This window comes from Panthera onca, chromosome A3 (genome assembly GCF_046562875.1).
Source record: "Panthera onca isolate mPanOnc1 chromosome A3, mPanOnc1 haplotype 2, whole genome shotgun sequence".
NCBI classification, from domain to species: domain Eukaryota; kingdom Metazoa; phylum Chordata; class Mammalia; order Carnivora; family Felidae; genus Panthera; species Panthera onca.
The window spans coordinates 44,253,321-44,272,910 of NC_138341.1; positions in this window are offsets into that span (position 1 = coordinate 44,253,321).

Sequence of the window (19,590 nt, forward strand, 5' to 3'; positions counted from 1 at the left end):
TAACTTCCCTGAGGGTACTCAGCTAATTAGTAGCACAATCTTTTTCTAAATTTAGATCTCTATGACAGCAAAGCCTATGTTCTTACGAAGCTCTAATTTCTATACCTCATTAAGCCTTAAGACTTTTTGGAATGTTAAAGCATAATTGAGTGTATTAGAATCGCCCTAGCTGACAGGGACCCCTTTACTTCCAGGTTATATGTGAATTTCCCTTTCCCAGTAAAAGAATATGGACCATTTTCTTAAAGTGGATAAATGGAGTGTTCCCAGATCTAAGACATGATACAAATATCAAATGAAAATTAGATGCCATTTATTTTCTTTTTTTATTTTTTCTTTTATTTATTTTTTCATATGAAATTTATTGTCAAATTGGTGTCCATACAACACCCAGTGCTCATCCCAACAGGTGCCCTCCTCAATACCCATCACCCCCCCCTCCCCTCCCTCCCACCCCCCATCAATCCTCAAATTGTTCTCAGTTTTTAAGAGTCTTTTATGGTTTGGCTCGTACCCTCTCTAACTTTTTTTTTTTTTCCTTCCTCTCCCCCATGGTCTTCTGTTAAGTTTCTCAGGATCCACATAAGAGTGAAAACATATGGTATCTGTCTTTCTCTGTATGGCTTATTTCACTTAGCATAACACTCTCCAGTTCCATCCACGTTGCTACAAAAGGCCATATTTCATTCTTTCTCATTGCCACGTAGTATTCCATTGTGTATATAAACCACAATTTCTTTATCCGTTCATCAGTTGATGGACATTTAGGCTCTTTCCACAATTTGGCTATTGTTGAAAGTGCTGCTATACCATTTAAAGGTACTATCAATTCTCATTATTCACTGATTGTGTGTCTGCCAATTTGTCTACTTGCTAAAATTTGTTTGTAAACCCTAAATCAATACTCATGCACTTTTTTAGTCATTGACAGACATGCCAGTTCACAGAGTAGTGAAAAATATGAGTCGCCAATGTGCATGTTCCCAGCTGAGGTCCAGTAAGTCAACCCTCTATTGCCTTGTTTCAGCTTGCATACTGTAAACAAGTGTCATTTTCACAATCTATTGCCATATTTATCACATTTTTATGCTTTTTTGAGTGATTTTACTATTGAACATGGCCCCTAAGTGGAATGCTAAAGTGATATCCAGTGATCCTAGGCATAAGAAGGTTTTGATACACCTTATGAAGAAAATACATGGTTAGATGAGTTTCTTTCAGGCATTATTACACTGTTTTGGGCCATGAGTTCAATGTTAATGAATCAGCAACAGAAAATAAGGCATCTAAACAGAAATACCCATTAAACAAGGTTATATAATAATCAGTTGAAGAAAATGTGTGGCTGGTGGCTCCCAGGAACCTAACTTTATATCTCCTCTAGGGGCGATGATCAGTATTCATGAATTAAATGTTTCTGTTGAATTTGTAGAACATAACTACCATGAGTGATGAGTGATCTTTACATATGCTGCCAAATAAAAACCTTTGATGTGTAGTCCATATATTAGGGATAAGAAAAGATTGTAAGGAAAATTGTAGTTAGCAGCGTTATCAGGAAAGGCGCTTGCCTAGTCGTAGTAGCACAGGGTGTCTACTCACGAGCTCACCTGCCACAGACTCTGTGCTACTGGCTGAGTATACATAGCCTGAATTATCAGGGTCCTCATATTATAACAAATGCCACAGTCTTCCCTAATTATGGACCAATTAAAAGTTAGGTGATTTTTCCACGGAGCTGAAACATTTCTTACTGAAAAACCAAAGGTGCCCTTTAGTCCAAGAAATGCTATACATGGGCACACTTCAAAATTTTTCTGATAGTTACTAGTTGAAAGATGCTAATGCTGTAGTCACTCAGTAGATATTTATTGAGCACACCTTTGATATGCTTTTAGAGTAAGGGGTACAGGAGAGGCATAAGACTTACAGGGGCTTATAGCACACCTCCAAGGAGATCATGGTCTTATTGAGAAGATAAGACTTTCATCAACATTATGATGAAGAGCAGGTGGGCTCTGATAGGCTGAACTAAGTATAGAGGAGGGTTGCTGAGCCCAGTTGATGGTGGGTGGGGCTGGAGTGCAACCTTGAGAGATAGATACAATTTCGGAAAAGGCAAAAGATGAAAGACATATGACTCAGATGAGAAGAGGGAAGACAATATCAAAATGTCTCCTCTCAGCACAGAAACATCAGAAAGCTGCTGAAGAAGGGTTATAGAGGATTCCTAGTGACCCAGGCAGACCACCACTTCTAATGCCACATCCACCCCATGGCTCTGGGTCAATGAGTCAAATGATTATAAATAAATGAGAAACTTTTAATTTAGAGAACTTATGTTACCTTCAGTTAATTCTAGGACAATTATAGCAAAAAGCAATATATCCAGTAATATGAGGTAATCCCCAAATAAATTTTAATATTGGGCAGGTCAAATAACATTTCTGATTTTTCCTCATTTTTCCTATTTCTTTTTCATCCTACTCTGAAATCTCTTCATGCTGAAGGACTTCACAAATTTAGAACTGACTCATTAAAGGTTATATTTTTGTTTATATATTTTTCCCAAATGGGTGCCAGCTGACAGGGACTGAGATCCATTTAACTCAGCAAGATATGGGGTTACAGAAACAGGTCATGGGTTACATTTTATTGAGGTTCCTTTCTTTTATACAACCCTCTCTGAGCACATAGCTGGACAGCACCCTGACTGATATGGTCTCCAGGTCCTCTACAGGCTCAGCTGTATTTGCTTCCTCCCATCTAGGTCCTTAAAAGTCACCCCTTTCTTCACATTTTCTGCCCTCTTTGTCTCTTGAAATTAACTTTAACCATTTAAATATATACTGACATTGAAATGGTATTCTTCTTCCATGGGTGTGCTCTCTTATTTTAGTGCCAGGTAGAAGCTTACACTGGTTTCTGTACCCTTTATCCATTTCCAAGCATAGGATGAAGTTTTCTGCATTTTAGTAGAGTAGTTAAAGCACAAGTTTTAGTGTTAAGTTTCTGCATTCAAATCCAAGTTCTGCTATTTGCTATCTACAGGATTTTGAGCAATTCACTATCAGAAATAAAACCAGCTTCTTCAGTGTTGTTTTAAATCCTACATAGATAAAAAATATAAGATTTGGGGCATATATTATACATATGGTGGATACTCAAAAAATGAATATGCCATTATAAAATAGTCACTGTCTTCATATTATTCTGAAGGTTTTTAACAGGTAGGATGAGTAGGTAGGGGTGCATAGATATTTTATTATCTAGGAGTTTTATGTCTAGGGGTCCTAGATTCACTGTCGGTAGTGAATAGTAGTAGCTGCTTGCTACTAGCCTCAATACAGAGGGTAGAACGGAAAATGTTTTGAAAAGTTAAAAGCAACTCATAACCATACATAGAAAGCTAGAGCTGTTCTCATTCCTACAAATATCTCCTTTCTGATCTATTGCCCAGCATTTCCCTTCCCAGCTTCCTTCACCCCATTTAGGTTGGAGCTGTAATAAGTAAGATTTGAAAGCACGAATGTGAAGGAGGAAAATTCTCAGTATGGTGGAATTTAATAATGCAGCAAGTCCTTTTTGAATAGGAAATAACTCTTAAAAGATTTCTTTTCATGTAATTCCAGGCTCAGTTCAGTGAGATCCTCTTGTAATCTCCTGAATTTATGGCTTGCTAGGCTTGTGCTATTTGGGCTCCCACAGCCTGGCTGAGAGAATTCAGTCCTCCCTGTCCCCACAAAGTATATATGGCTAATAGATAGCCTAAAGAGCAGAAAGAATAAATATAACAACAACAACAATAATAAACCCTTATGTGCTTAGTGGATATATATTAGTAGCTAAGTTTATTCAATATTTTGGGCCAAATGCTAATTACATGTATTATCCCATTTAATTTTGCGCTACCATGAGAAATATATTACTCTTATTTTATAGATGAGGAAACTGAAGCTTACAGTGGCTTAACAATTTGTTCATTTCCTTACATTGGTAAATGGTGGAGCAGTGATTGAAGCAAGGCCAGAATTAAAGGCATACTCTGTTCCCTCCCTTGTGTGGAAACAAACAAAAAAAATCCTCCTACATAGGTGTTGGCAGAAGAAAATATTATTTTTATTACACATTTTCGGTCAAATAAGGGATTACTTACAGTTACTGTGGAAATGAACTGCACTGGGCTTTTGTAACACATCACCTCTAAGTAAATAGCAATCCAGATTCTGTCCATATGCCATGTTTTATTATAAGAATAATAGAGAATTAAAATAAAAACATAGCCCATGGCTTTGTGGTTGGGGAAGGGAATACTGCCACAAGGTATTCCCTGGGAATATAAAAATTGGTTTTCTTGATGACATTTACCAGGAGGAAATCCAAATGTTAAACATGACCGTGGAATATTGTAAGGCTAAGCATTCATTTCTTCATATCTCTATAGCATTTTTGGCAAAGCTGCATTGGAACATATAAAACCATGTTTTACTGAACTAATAAATAAAGGATGAACAAAATTACTTCAGGTCAATTTGGGCTGAGGGCCCAAAGAATCCTAGCTTAAAGAGCAATTCCTATATGGGAAAGGAAACTAGATAAAACATGTTCCAAAGCTCCCTGTGATTAAGATAGTTTACCCTTCTATAAATGCCTTGGTCTAGAAATAAGCCAATGCTATAGATATAGAGAAGGACTGTATATCCAGGGTGTTTTGCTGAAATTTGTGCTTGAATCTCATTCCTCTTGTTCTTTATATAACTGGGATAATTCTACCTTTGCTTAGCCTGTGTAATCAACATTTCTTATACTGTCAAAATAAGAATAGGCATCATACAATGGACAAACGCTTTGTGCCAGATCCTCTTCTTAATCTAATCCTCACAATATTCCTTCATTACCCCTATTTTCCAGATAAAGAAACTGAGGTACAAAATTTATTGTGGAAATCGCTTTGCAATACATACATGTATCAAATCATCATATGTATACCTTAAACTTGCACAATGTTATATGTCAATTACATCTCAACAAGTTGGGGAAAATAATTAAAAATCACTTAAAACATTAAAAAAAAACCTGAGCCACAAAAATAATCATTTTAGTCATGGTTTGCATAATATTGGCAGTGGTTCTCAACTTTGGTGTGTATATGTGTGTGTGTATCACTTATGAATATTTTTTTCTCTAGGGAATTTTTTAAGTGTAGCAATGGTTCTTTAACTTTGAAATATGTACATGTGTGTGTATATATGCCTATATATGTCTATATGAATATATGTGTATGTATATACATAGGCCTAGAAATATTTTTTAAAATATACACATGTAGGTCCCTTGAGCAATATATCTTGGGTTGAGAAAGAAGTAGGGAAGTATGTGTAGTTTGAAAACATTAACAAATAGTACATAGTAATGCTGATCCCGAGCTCTTTCCCGAGAAAGAGGTGAGATTCCTCTTTCTCTGCCATGACATCTCTAACTGAATAGATGGGAGGAGATTTTTTTTTGAGACCAAATTGTAGCTAGTCATAAAAGATGGTTGTAAGAGATGTGGTGTTTTGGGGTAGACTCTAATTGAACATTCAACAACGCGTTAGAATGCTAAACGCTACATGGAGGGAACATGGATTGAGTGGCTACCTACGGGTGTGATCCTTAGGCCACCATGTAGCTTGAGAGTTGTGCACTCTCAAGATGAGAGGAGAAAGTTGGATTACTTTGGAGTGTCTGTGGATTGTCCCCACAGCTCACTGACAGACCCTTAACCCTAGATAGAGACTGATGCAAAATCTTAGCCCTGGACTCGTAACCTCATAAATCTACCTTATACATTTTAACCAAATCACAAGAGAAACCTGACTGAAGAGGGCAAACTCAACTATACTTGCTCATCTCTGTAACAAAGAAGCGGTCTTCTGCAGAGCCCAGTGGTTCATACATTACTCAACGGTTTTTGTTAGTGAATCTCACAAATTATTTTACTTGAATGTTCACAGTTCACCATGTTTAAAGGAAGTCATAAAATGTGCATTAATGCAAATTGTTTCCTCCCACAAACTGTTTTGCTGTCTTTTAAATGTTTTTACTTAGAGGTATGGAGCTGGAGAGAAATCCATGGATCCTGGTCTAGATGTTTCCCCACAGGACCAGGGCTTCTATGTCTAGCTGCCCCTTTATTTCTATCTCTTTAAACTGTTCACTAGACACGAATAGGAAGGCTAGACAGGGATCCTCACAGGACTTCAGCCAGCCTTGTTTGTATGAGAAGTCCTACAGTTCCCTACTGTGGTTAGAAGCTTATACAACATTCTCCACACCTCATCCCCACTGGCCCACCTGAGAATCCACATACCATTACTGAGTGGCCACTGTGCTGAACTTTCAAACAAACATTATATACTTCAGTTTTTACAAAATATACCCTGAGATACCTATTATTATTATTACCATAGTTTATGAGAAAAGACATTTGAGGGTAAAATGCCTAGCCCCAAACTGTAATGCTCATTTGAGGCAGAAACAAGAATTGAGTTCAGGCTGTTGGTCATTGACTTCAGATTAAAAATTAATCCTCTTCTCCACTCTACCTGAATTTCTGATGTTAAGGGTTTATCTTCACAAGAACACAATTACTCAGAATGTCTGTTGAAAATTACAGAAACAGATCAACAAAAACATGCATCTTGTTAAAATAGTTAAAAGAAGGTTTTCTCCCTGAGTTTGGGGCACTCTAATGTCTGGAGTGCTTAAGGGCCTGAAGCTCCACAGGGTTTGTGTTCATCATCAATATGAGTCTTACTTCTCATTCTCCATGACTGATGAGTGGAAGGAGTATATAAAATCACCATATATGAATGGCTAGAAGGGACTTAAAAATAATCTGGAGAAGAAAATTGAAGCCAGGAGATATATGTGACACACCTTCTAGGAGACAGGGTTAATGTCGACTAAGTAGAGTACATTATCAGTGAACTTTTTTTAGCCAGAATCCATCTTGTTTGGACATCTCAGCTTGTTTGGACATCTTTTATTCCTTCTTTCTTCATCATAAGAGTAGCAGGGGAAATGCAGAGTGAGGTCAAATATATTATAATTTCTAGTAATTGAAATTTTATCGTAGGCCAAATGTTCCTGCCACAAGTGTGTCTGTTAGTGTATGGTTGACTGATTCTGGCCATACCTGTTATTTCATCTCAAGTGTAAATAACATATGATTTCTGATTTCCTTTTCATATGTTCTTGTGAGTATTTCAAATATATCCAGAAGTTATAATGAAAAAAAGGCTCTGATTCACTAAATTTGCATGAAATAAAAACAGATATATTTGGGGCTTAGAAGGAAAGGCTTAAAATTTCTACTCACCAAGCTATTATTACTTGCAGTTTTCCAGAGTTTAGTCTAAAGGAGAACTTCCCTCTCCTTTAACAAGTGCCTAATATTTGATACTAAATGATATTGAAAATAAATTTTTTTACTTATACTAGTCCACTATGTGTGGATATCTAATATCTAGTTTTATTTTATGCATTACAAATAAATATTCAATTAAAAATACCTTATTTCCCCATTATGTTTCTTATTAGAAAATAATGTGTTTCAGGACCTACAAAATTTCATAGTTGGTGGACCAAATCCCTCTGAACACACTTGGAAAACACAAGTCACTTATTAGGCTTTGTCAGGGGCATCTCCATCATGATTTGTCAAATTTTAAAGATTATATAAACTATTTTGAAATACATAGAATTAACATAAAATTAAGCATAGTAGGGTTGAGAACAGAAAGAGAGTTCATATATCTATTTAGGGTATTGTCAATAATTTTATTAGATTAGGAAATAGGTTTACTGTGTTAAGTATATTATTGAAGATAAACCAGTGAGTAAAAAGAAAAAAATATAGGCAACCATGATGAGAGTATGTCATAAAAGGATTATTATTTATTTAATATTGTACACTTGTGGTCCACTTAGACATGAGACAGAGTAAAGGAGGAGAGAAGGAAAGGTAAGGAGGGAGAGAGGGAGTTGAGAATGGTGAAAATGGGGCAAAAGTTGGTTAGTTTGGGGAGAAAAAGGTTTCTCAATAACAAATAATTAAAGTTACAAAATTCTATTTTACTAACTTTATATTCAATATCTGGCCCTTGTTAAGCAACCCCAAATCATCTCACCTGTCCCTCCTTGACCTTTACTCATTCAACAAATATTTATTGAGCACCTACTTACTTCAGACCCCATGTTGGAGATATTTTCTGCTTTTATGGAGATAGGAGATCATCTACGGCAAAAAAATAGATACTAAACAAATACTTATAAATATTTAACTACCGTAATAAAAATAGCTATGTGGGAGTAGAAGACATCAAAAATACCTAACCAATGATTGTACCTTTAGAGGAATTCAGAGAGGATTTCTATTTTATATTCTTTCTCTCTATTACAAATGTTAAACATAAAATCTCTTTGTGTAGAACCTGGAAAATATTTTTTTTTATTTTATTTATTTTATTATTTTTTTAATATATGAAATTTATTGTCACACTGGTTTCCATACAACACCCAGTGCTCATCCCAAAAGATGCCCTCTTCAGCAGTAGCACTGCTAGGAAAATATTTTTTTAAGGGGAAAACCTATGTAAGTACCTAAAATTCCACTACACTGAGATAAACACTATTAGAATTTTGATATATTTTCTTTCAGTCTTTTCTTTTTCCTATGGATATATGTTACAAAATTCTGAACATAGCATATATTCATTTCTGTGTCCTAAAGGGGCCCTTTAATGTACACTGAATTGACCCATATCCCTGATACATGTTGGCAATGCCTTTAGCTGCCAACACTGAGGATGGACTGCACTGATCCCTCGGCATCCCCATGTCCTCAGAACTTTTAGGAGATTTTATTGTTCTCGTGTTACTTAGCCAGCAACACTGACAGGCAGGCTGTGTCCTGACAAAATTCTATTCTGAGAAAGAAGCATTCATGAAAATTTTATGATCAAGACCTTTCCCAGTCTCTTTCCTGTCTTCTCCCCCAGTTGTGCTAACACAAAGTTCCATAAGAAGGAATCACTATGAATTGTTGAATCACTATGTTGTACACCTGAAAATAATGTAACATTGTGTTCCAACTATACTTCAATAAAAAAAAGATTGTATCTAAACAGTCTGAATTGTGGGGCACCTGGGTGGCTCAGTCGGTTAAGTTTCTGACTCTTGATTTCAGCTCAGGTCATGATCTCACAGTTCCTGAGTTCAAGCCCTACGTCAGATTCTGTACTGAGTGTGGAGCCTGCTTGGGATTCTCTCTCTATCCCTCTGTGTCTCTGCCCTTCCCTCCACTGTGCTTTCTCTCTCAAAATAAATAAAGAAACTAAGTAAATAAAACAATCAAGAGCCTGAATTGAAAGTCCCAGTGTTTATTTTAAATTTGGATTTTTATGGCCTGTAGACATGACTTATTATTGGACTTTCCCTATATTTCACATAACAGATTGATGCCTGGCTAAGCACTAAATGAATGGTATCTGGTTGTCTTAATCTGCTTGGGCTGTTATAACAAAAATACCATAAACTCTGTGGCTTATAAAAAACAGAAATATATTTCTCATAGTTCTGGAGGCTGGGATGTCCAAGATCAAGGGCCTAAAGATTGGATGTCTGGTGAGAGCCCACTTACTGGTTCATAGTTGGCCATCCTTCTGCTGTGTGCTCACAGAAGGGATAAGTAGGGAATTCCCTGGGACTTTTTTTTTCTTTATTAATGTATTTTATTTTATTTTATTTTATTTTTTAATGTTTCAATATATGAAATTTACTGTCAAATTGGTTTCCATACAACACCCAGTGCTCATCCCAAAAGGTGCCCTCCTCAATACCCATCACCCACCCTCCCACCCCCCATCAACCCTCAGTTTGTTCTCAGTTTTTAACAGTCTCTTATGCTTTGGCTCTCTCCCACTCTAACCTCTTTTTTTTTTTTTTTTTTTCCTTCCCCTCCCCAATGGGTTTCTGTTAAGTTTCTAAAAGGGACACTAAGCTTTCTCATGAGGACTCCATCCTGAGGGCTTAATCACTTTCCATCATGTTAGGCATTAGGACTTAACATACCAATTCTGGGGCAGGAAAAGCATTTGATCTATAGCACCAGTCAACAGAACTAAGAAAAGATGCTATGCTCAGAGAGAAAATTGTCTTCAACCCTCTGTAGGAGAGTTGGGGCAGGTATAACATCAAAAGGTTTAGTCTTGTTTTGTCTTTCAAATTGATACTCAGGCCTTTTCTGACCCAGCTTCCGTGGTATGCTAGCACTCATTCAGGATGACTTACATGTGCCAATTATGTGTTTGTCTTCTCAACTCTGTATTCCGTGATGTTATGTGGTAACTGGAAATCAACTTTGATAAGAGAATTTGTGCCCAAAAAAGGGGGGGAGGGCAAACACTATAAGATATGTTTTTGTCTTTTCCAGACAGTTAGTTGTTATACTAGCCTACCACTTTCAAGCTTCACTTCCTTTCACTCATCAGCAGAAACCTGAGTTCTTTGCCCCATCCATGTAAGTCGTTGCATTACCAAAGCCAGGCCCAGTGATGTTGGGCATGTAGGCTCATCTTCTAAGAATAAAACTGCAGATCGCTATTGATAACATGTGTGTCTAAACATCCTCCAATGCTCAGTCTAACATCTAGAAGAATATAAATTGCTTTGCACATAATTCTTTTTTAATTTTTCTTTAGTATTTTCCTTCCAGAAGTATCAGAAATTTCTAAAGTTCAATTTCTTTCCTCAGATAGTAAACCCATGAGTTATCTTCATGGCTTGACAGTTGTATGGAGGTGGGAGTGGGAAGAATGATGGTACTGTATGCTCTAAGATTCAAGCCTAATATGAACAAGCTTTTTAAATTTTGTTGTAGGAAATGTATTGACTTAAAAATTCTCCTTTTCAATGATTTGGAAGCTATCAAGGGTATGATAAGGAGTTCTTTTGTTTAAGACAGGGTGGTGAATTCCACATAGGAAAGTTATAAAAACCCAAAGTGTGGAAGGACTTTTATATTTTTAAATTCTAGAAGCTTACCTATGCATCATTTTACACAGCACACACACATAATTTTAAGGTATGGTATTGCACAGTATTCATGGCTGATGTAGCTACATATATTTTTTCCATCACCAAGATAATTGGGGATTGTGTGTGTGTGTGTAAATACATACATATATTTGCATATATATATGCACATATATATATATATATAGAGAGAGAGAGTGTGTGTGTGTGTGTGTGTGTGTGTGGTTGTGTATGTGTTAGCATATAGTTTTGGTTTTTGTTACTGTGGTTTTACCCAAAAAATTTCAATCATATCTGAATTTCCCACTTGGTTTTTGTCAAAGTAAAAGAGACGAAGTGAAATAGTGTTCTATTTTTTTCTGCCTGACTACTTTATTTCAAGCACTGGCAATGTTGCAGCTTCTTTTTCCCCCCATAAGGTCTGTGTAGGAAAAAGGAAAAAAAACCTACCTGTTGACTGATAAGGAGGCAGGAATTGACTTACAAATGGAAACAGACCAGTTCAGAGACCCACATACTTGTGAGGCAACAATAAAACCACCACTAATGATCAGGTATTGATGCTGGCACGAAGGATCCCTGAGCTGAGCAAACATGACTTCAAAGGATGCATTAAGGACCAAAATTAAATAAAAAATCTAGTGAAGGATACCAGAGTAGCAGTTTCTGGACCAAAATGAACCCAGCATATTCTCTGCCAAAGGCATTCCTTCTCTTTCTGACACTTTGGGTTTTTAGAGGTAGAATCTTTACAGTTCCTGAGAAAGTTCACATTTTAAATACATCATCTTTATGGTCTGTACTCTCTCTTCAAAGATAGGAAGTGATGCTTCTTACAGCAACAAAGCTTTGATAATTGCTGTCTTGGTGTGGCTGCTAGGCAGCAATAGAAACCTTGACTGTGACAACTGTACCAATGATTATAGGTTGGAGGCATTCTGCCTGCATTAGAACAAATTTTATTAGCATGTAGAATATCTGGAAAGATGAAAAACATGTAGAAAAGGAGAAATTGAAGAGTACGAGGATGGATGTTTATACTTCGTACAATTTGAGTAATTAGGTGGGACTTTGTGTTTTCAATTAAGAAAGATAAAAAGTAAATTTTCTAATATTGTAAATAATACCAAAAAAAATTCTTTCAAGGAAAGATAGGGACGAAGAAAGAGGAAAATTAACACTCCTATCTATCTTACAACTGACTATTCCCTTCTGACTTTCCATTTCCTGGGAAAGGACCTTCTTGATGTCCACTTTCCCTCATTCTCCACACCAGGAACAAAGTGTCGTTGTATATACTTGTATAATATTGTCATCATATGAACAATTTCAATCACATTCTAATTATACAACTTCTTCGGAGGAAGGACTCTCCTGGGCCAAAACTTTCTCAATTAAACTTTACAACTTGTTCCATAACTAGCAAGTAAGTGTCAATAGATGATTGCTAAATAAATGATACCTCATTCTCAGTAATTCACCTCATCTCTCCAAAATGCCAAGATCAGGTTAATAATTCCAGAGCAATTTTGGCTGTGTCACTTTTCAAATTCTGAATAGTTCTTTATTACCCTCAGAAATGATGCCTAACATCTGGGGAGTCTGGTCACTTCGAAAATATGAGCAAACCTATAAATTCTCTTACTAGAAAGAGTCATCAAATTAGCATTCATCGTCATTACCACCACTAATGCTCTCCATCTTCACTGACATCATCGTTATTACCACATGAACATTATGTATCATGACTGTTGACACATTTTTTAGTACAGCAACTGAATAAGGTAAACATCTCCCATGTTACAAAAGAAAACCTAAGCCCTCAAAAGAAAATATCAGGTTGGAAGTCACAAAACTAGACAAATAAGGTAATGAGAATTTTAAAGTATGTCTATATGATATTAGATTTTTAAGGGGAAAAAGTCAACTTTATAAAATAATCATTCTAACACTCAACTAGCATTTGCTAATTGTATTAATAGCATATATTTATAGATATTGCATATTTATTATGTATAAAAATTGGGCCAGATAGCAAGGCTTATTTTCTTTAATGAGACATGGTATTAAAAATAACTATATGGCAAGGTACTGTACATATGATGCTACTAATCATTTCTATAAGTCTTGTTTTTTTTCTTTTATTGAAGTATAATTGGGACACAATGTTAAATTAGTCTCAAGTTTACACCACTGTGATTCCACAAGTCTATATATTATGCTGTGCTCACCAGAGCTACCATCTGTCACCATGCAACACTTTACAATACCATTAACTATGTTCTCTATGCTGTACCTTTCATCCGTGTGACTTACTTATCCCATAACTGGAAGCCTTACCTCCCACTCTTCACTTATTTTTCCCACCCTTCCATCCCCCTGCCCTCTGGCAAACATCAGTCTTTTTTTCTCTAAGGGTCCGTTTCTGCTTTTGTTTGTTTATTTTGTTTTTTAGATTCCACATGTAAGTGAAATCATGTGGTATTTGTCCTTCTCTGACTTACTTCACTTAGTATAACACTATATCAGACATATCATTGGCAAATATTTTCTCCTATTCAATAGTTTATTTTTATTTTTGTTTTATTTTTTTTTTTGTTATTTATTTATTTATTTATTTATCTATTTATTTATTTATTTATTTTTGCTTTGTTGACGGTTTCCTTTGCTGTGCAAAAGCTTTCTATTTTGGTGTAGTCCCAATAGTTTATTTTTGCTTTTGTTTCCCTTGCCTGAGGAGACAGATCTAGAAAAATGTTGAAAATGAAAGAGATTATTGCCTATGTTTTCTTCTAGGAATTTTATGGTTTCACACCTCACAGTTAGGTCTTTAATCCATATTGAGTTTATTTTTGTATATAGTGTAAGAAAGTGATCCAGTTTCACTTTTTTGCATGGCTGTCCAGTTTACCCAGTGCCATTAATTGAAGAGACTCTCTTTTCCCCACTCTATACTCTTGCCTACTTTGCCATAGATTAATTGACAATATAACTGTGACTTTATTTCTAGACTCCATTCTGTTTCATTGATCTATGTGTCTATTTTGTGTGTGTGTGTGTGTGCGCGCGCGCGCACCAGCCCTATACTGTTTTGCTTATTTTGTATGCATAGCTTTGTAACATAGCTTGAAATGTGGAACTGTGACACTTCCAGATTTGATCTTCTTCTGCAGGATTGTTTTGGTTCTTCAGGGTCTTTTGTGGTTCCATTCAAATTTCAGTATTATTTGTTCTAGTTCTGTGAAAAATGCTATTGGTGTTTGATAGAGATTGAATTTGTAGATTTGCTTTGGGTAGTATGGACATTTTAACAATATTGATTCCTGCAATCCATGAGCATGGAATATATTTTCATTTGTTTGTGTCCTCTTCAACTTCTTTTATCAGTGTTTTACAGTTTTCAGAGTACAGGTCTTTGAACTTTTTGCTTAAGTATTTGATTATTTTTGTTGCAATTGTAAATTAAATTGTTTTCTTAATTTCTCTTTCTACTACTTCATTATCAGTGTATAGAAATCATTGATTTCCGTGTGTGAATTTTGCATTTACTGATTTATTACTTCTAATAGTTTTTTGGTGGAGTATTTAGGATTTTCCATATGTATTATTATGTCATCTGCAACTAGCAACGGTTTAACTTCTTCCTTACAAACTCAGATGCCTTGTATTTATTTGTTCTGCCTGATCACTGCGACTAGGACTTCCAGTATTATGTTGAATAAAGGTGATGATAGTGAACATTGTTGTTGTCTTCCAGATTATAGAGGAACGCCTCTAAGTTTTCATCATTGATTATGTTGTCTGTCGGTTTTTCATATAAGACATTTATTGTGTTATGTTCCCTATGAATCTACTGTGTTGACAGTGTTTAGCATGAATGGGTGTTGAATTTTGACAAATGATTTTTCTGCATCGATTGAGATTTTTATCTTTGGTTTTGCTGATGTGGCATATCATATTGATTGATTTTGCATATATTGAACCATCCTTGCATACTGGGAATAAACCTCTCTTGATCATAGTACACGATTCTTGTAACGTATTTTTGAATGCAGTTTGTTAATATTTTGCATATATGTTAATTGGAGATATTGGCCTGTAGTTTTCTTTTCTTTTTTTTTTTTTTTTTATAATGTCTCTGTCTGGTTTTGGTATCAGGGTAATGCTGCCCTTGTAGAATGTATTTGGAACTTTCCTTCCTCTTGTATTTTTGGTATTATTTGAGGAAAACTGGTATTAACACTTCTTTAAATATTTGGTATAATTCATCTCTGAATCCAGTTGGTCCTGGACTTTTCTTTTTTGGGAGGCTTTTTTTAAAAATGTTTATTTATTTTTGAGGCAGAGACAGAGATAGAGAGACAAAGACAGAGACAGAGTGTGCAAGCACACGCGTGCCTGAGCAGGGGAGAGGCAGAGAGAGAGGGAGACGCAGAATCTGAAGCAGGATCCAGGCTGCTGAGCTGTCAGCACAGAGCCCAAAGCAGGGCTCAAACTCACAAGCTGTGAGATCATTACCTGAGCCAAAGTCAGATGCTTAACCTATTGAGCCACCCAGATGCCCCCTGTTGGGAGTTTTTTGATTATCGATCTAATTTAATTACCATTGAATTTGTTCAGAGTTTTTATTTTTTCCTGATTCAGTTTTAGATTTTCCATTTTATTTATTTCTTCCATTTTATCTGTTTCTTCTAGGTTATTCAATTTGTTGGCATATACTTTTTCACAGTAGTCGCTAATAGTCCTTTGTATTTCTGTGGTATTGGTTGTTACTTCTCTTTTGTTTCTGATTTTATTTATTTGTCCTCTATTTTTTTCTTGATAAATATGGGTAAAAGTTTGTCAGTTTTGTTTATCTTTTGGGAGAACAAGCTCTTGGTTTAATTGATCTTTCTTGTTTTTTAAAATCTGTATTTCATTTATTCCTGTTCTGATCTTTATTATTTCCTTCCTTCTACTAGCCTAGAGTTTTGTTTGTTCTTTTTTCTAGTTCCTTTGATTATAAACATTATATAAGTTGTCTTATTTCTTGAGGTGGGACTATATCACTATAAATTTTCCTGTTACAACTGTTTTTGCTATGTTCCAAAAATTTTGTACTGTTGTTTTTTTCATTTTCATTTGTCTCCTTGTATTTTTTTTTATTTCCTCTTTGATTTCACTTCATTGAGACTTGTTTTGTGGCTTAATGTTATCTATCCTGTGCACTTGAAAAGAATGTGTTTGCTGTTGTTTTGGATGGAATTTTCCATATTTATCTTTTAAGTTCATCTATTCTAAATGTGTCATCTAATACACTTTCTGCCTGGATGATCTATCCATTGATTTTGGTATTATATTAAAGTCCCATACTGTTACTGTATTTTTGATTTCTACCTTTATGTCTATTAATATTTGATTTATGTATTTGGGTGCTTATATGTTAGGTTCATAGATATTTTCAATTATTATACCCTCTTGTTGGATTGACATTTACTGATCATTATGGAAAGCCCTTCTTTGCCTCTCTTTGTAATACCCAATATGCATATGTTTTCCTGATTGTATCCAAACTGAAACAGGAATGATTCCAGATAACTGGCTATGAAATATTGAAAAATGAGATAGTTATCTCACCTCGTTGATTTGTATGTAGAGGTAACCTCTTTGACATTCATAAATGAGGTCTTAATAATCTATGGAAAGTAGTGGCTTTCCAAAATTTTAAGTTATCATCAGTGGTGGCTTGAAATAAAGCCTATTTTAACTATAAGAGAGTAGATTGTAAGTGTTCTGAACACACACACACAGGTAAATATTTGAGGTGATAGATAGGTGAATTAACTTGATTGTGGAAATCATTTCACAGTGCAGATTTATATCAAAGTATAATGGTCTATATCTTAAACATATACATTTTGTCAATTATACCTCGGTAAAGCTGGAAAAAGTTTAAAATAAAAAAAATAAAATTAAGTCATTGAAAGACTAAATGCTAATGCACTTGGACATTATAATAATGATTATAATATGAACCATGCGACTAGTGTTTTTTTTTTTTTTTTACAACATTGGAGAAATTACTGAAAGAAAGAGCAGGATGAGGGCCCTACATTTTCAACTCAAGACTCAGAACTGGATATAATTTATTAAGTCTCCAAAATATTTTTTCTTTTATAGACATAGGACTGATGTAGTTGAAAATAAATACATTAACTTTATTTTTTTTATTATTTTAAAGATTTTCCAGCTTTACTGAGGTATATTTAACAAAATGTATATGTTTAAGATATAAATTGGCTTCTGCAATCAAAGTTGAATTGACATCTTTGCCAAGACTCTTATCTTTAGTTTTGGGCATTGAATGACTATGAATGAGACCTGACATTTTAGGTAGAGACATTTCATTGCACTTAGATGAACATGATAACCTTGAATCCTCAAATCCCTTTGAGCCTCCTTTGCCAGAGGAATTCATTCCTTTTCTTTCGGAGAATACCATCCTCCCTCTTTTAAAGACATGTAATTACCTCACCTGAGGCAATTATCTCTTAAAGGATGCTGAGTCTCTTCAAAACTACTCCTTGTTGTATTTAGACTAAATATTAGAGTCAGAGCCCATTGTGCTTCAACATGAAAAATATAAAATCTGATCCAGGAAAAGATGGCTCATGTACTTAAAGAATTGCAGGGTTTGCTAAGTTATACTGAAGAAGAATGTGTGGTATATGTGTAGAAATTAATTCTAAGAATAGTAACCAAAGAGGACTGAAATAATGTTAGCCTTTGAGCTTTAATACTGATAATGCATATGTTTACTGGGATGGTGGGTATAATATATTAGATGGACAGCTGGGAGTAGTTCTAACACTTTTCTTGATTGGTTAAAAGAAGTCTAAAGTCAATAGTGACTTCAGACAATGAAATTTAGATTCCAGAGCCTCCCTCATAGAAGGAAGGAATCCCAAAATTTAAGGAGTCAGAATTATTGGAATTGATACTTCATGGACCACTCTACCCACTCTCTTCCCATTCTTCAGTATGTCTCCTGATAGACGAAAAGGATATTCATTTTGCTGAGGCATCAAAAAGTGTAATAATAAGAAAAATACACTAGCATCTTTGTAAAGCCTTGTAGTGGCTACTCTCTGTATGTTGGGATGATAGTAGGAAATGGTTATATTAAAATGGGCTTCCTGATTTCAATTGGAATAATGGAATCCTCTATGGCAGAGACAATGGCTCCTTGCTTAGTTGTCTGATAGGAGATGAAGGCAATTACTCTAAGGTGGAATAGGACCTAAATAATAATTACCTCTAGAGATATTTTGTGTTGACTAACTTATCATGGTGTAATTAGTAATAAAATAGGTAAACATCCTACCAAAGATTTACCCCATCTATAAAATAAATACACACATATTAGATCTGGTGAGTAGACATAAGACTTGGAATTCTACAATGGAGTCTCACACTTCTTATCTAGCTCCCAAAGCTAAATCATTTCAGCCTTGACTCCCCCTCAGGGAAGATGAGGATGAATCCCTTGAGTAAGCAACTTATGACACAGCCACAATTCTATACTGTAAATCATCCTTAAAAATCTCTTTAAAAGGGAACGGTGTCATAAGCAGGATATCTGAGCACTGACCAAAGAGAAATTACCAGATATTTTAAGAATTATTAGATACTGGCTCTTGGCTGATGCTAATCCTGGAGATCTTAAACGACAATATGCTCCTCTGGTCAGAGTGGAAGCTAATGAAAGTCTTAGTAAAAAATAGATATTTTCCTAAAACTAGTTCTCCATGGATCCAGTCATTCTGTAGACCCACCCTATGATTTTTTCCCTCCATTTTCTTAACACATGGTAGAATAAATACATACTGAAATTTAACAAATTCTCACATATGTTCACTGATCTATGGGTGTGAAACATATTGGATTAGAAAAAAGACCAATTAGGAACCCTAGGAACTTTGTCCATTCCAGAACAGTAAGTCAAAGGCAATAGTGCAAACCTGGGAAAACTAAAGAAAATAATAACACCATTAAAAACAAAAGACGCAGGAGTGATCTTTTTTAAACTTATCTGTTTGATATTTGCAGAATGTGTTTGGGACATGGAGAATGATTTTGAATTATAAATTGAATCTGATGATGACTCTAGTTTTACAGAGGTGGAAACTAACGCTCGAAAAGGATGGGATTCCTAGTGAATAAAGTAGTGAGGATTGAAACTCACATCTTTCTAAATGAGAGACTATGTTTCCAGTCAGAATAATATGTCTGTATCCCACTCATGGATTCCAAGGAATTTACAAAATAAATTCTAATCCTTTATACCTCATATTTAAGACCTTGTAAAACCAAAATTATAGAATGATATCTCTCCATAAATGTGTATATGTGTATGTATGAATGTGTGTGCGTATAAATATATATGTACACACACATACACTCAAACCACTCTTCTGTGACAGTTTAAATCTACTCTTAGTATGCTTTCCTACCAACATAGCCCACTAATAC